We start from the raw sequence: 1749 nt of genomic DNA on the forward strand, positions 1-1749 counted from the left end.
GGTTAGGGTTAGGGTTAGGGTTAGGGTTAGGGTTAGGGTTAGGGTTAGGGTTAGGGTTAGGGTTAGGTTAGGGTTAGGGTTAGGGTTAGGGTTAGGGTTAGGGTTAGGGTTAGGGTTAGGGTTAGGGTTAGGGTTAGGGTTAGGGTTAGGGTTAGGGTTAGGGTTAGGGTTAGGGTTAGGGTTAGGGTTAGGGTTAGGGTTAGGGTTAGGGTTAGGGTTAGGTTAGGGTTAGGGTTAGGGTTAGGGTTAGGGTAGGGTTAGGGTTAGGGTTAGGTTAGGGTTAGGGTTAGGGTTAGGGTTAGGGTTAGGGTTAGGGTTAGGGTTAGGGTTAGGGTTAGGGTTAGGGTTAGGGTTAGGGTTAGGGTTAGGGTTAGGTTAGGGTTAGGGTTAGGGTTAGGGTTAGGGTTAGGGTTAGGGTTAGGGTTAGGGTTAGGTTAGGGTTAGGGTTAGGGTTAGGGTTAGGGTTAGGGTTAGGGTTAGGGTTAGGGTTAGGGTTAGGGTTAGGGTTAGGGTTAGGGTTAGGGTTAGGGTTAGGGTTAGGGTTAGGGTTAGGGTTAGGTTAGGGTTAGGGTTAGGGTTAGGGTTAGGGTTAGGGTTAGGGTTAGGGTTAGGGTTAGGGTTAGGGTTAGGGTTAGGGTTAGGGTTAGGGTTAGGGTTAGGGTTAGGTTAGGGTTAGGGTTAGGGTTAGGGTTAGGGTTAGGGTTAGGGTTAGGGTTAGGGTTAGGGTTAGGGTTAGGGTTAGGGTTAGGGTTAGGGTTAGGGTTAGGGTTAGGGTTAGGGTTAGGGTTAGGGTTAGGGTTAGGGTTAGGGTTAGGGTTAGGGTTAGGGTTAGGGTTAGGGTTAGGGTTAGGGTTAGGGTTAGGGTTAGGGTTAGGGTTAGGGTTAGGGTTAGGGTTAGGGTTAGGGTTAGGGTTAGGGTTAGGGTTAGGGTTAGGGTTAGGGTTAGGGTTAGGTTAGGGTTAGGGTTAGGGTTAGGGTTAGGGTTAGGGTTAGGGTTAGGGTTAGGTTAGGGTTAGGGTTAGGTTAGGGTTAGGGTTAGGGTTAGGGTTAGGGTTAGGGTTAGGGTTAGGGTTAGGGTTAGGGTTAGGGTTAGGGTTAGGGTTAGGTTAGGGTTAGGGTTAGGGTTAGGGTTAGGGTTAGGGTTAGGGTTAGGTTAGGGTTAGGGTTAGGTTAGGGTTAGGGTTAGGGTTAGGGTTAGGGTTAGGGTTAGGGTTAGGGTTAGGGTTAGGGTTAGGGTTAGGTTAGGGTTAGGGTTAGGGTTAGGGTTAGGGTTAGGGTTAGGGTTAGGGTTAGGGTTAGGGTTAGGGTTAGGGTTAGGGTTAGGGTTAGGGTTAGGGTTAGGGTTAGGGTTAGGGTTAGGTTAGGGTTAGGGTTAGGGTTAGGGTTAGGGTTAGGGTTAGGGTTAGGGTTAGGGTTAGGGTTAGGGTTAGGGTTAGGGTTAGGGTTAGGGTTAGGGTTAGGGTTAGGGTTAGGGTTAGGGTTAGGGTTAGGGTTAGGGTTAGGGTTAGGGTTAGGTTAGGGTTAGGGTTAGGGTTAGGGTTAGGGTTAGGGTTAGGGTTAGGGTTAGGGTTAGGGTTAGGGTTAGGGTTAGGGTTAGGGTTAGGGTTAGGGTTAGGGTTAGGGTTAGGGTTAGGGTTAGGGTTAGGGTTAGGGTTAGGGTTAGGGTTAGGGTTAGGGTTAGGGTTAGGGTTAGGGTTAGGGTTAGGGTTAGGGTTAGGGTTAGGGTTAGGGTTAGGGTTAGGGTTAGGG

Source organism: Micromys minutus (assembly GCF_963924665.1).
Source record: "Micromys minutus genome assembly, chromosome: 16".
Classification (NCBI taxonomy): domain Eukaryota; kingdom Metazoa; phylum Chordata; class Mammalia; order Rodentia; family Muridae; genus Micromys; species Micromys minutus.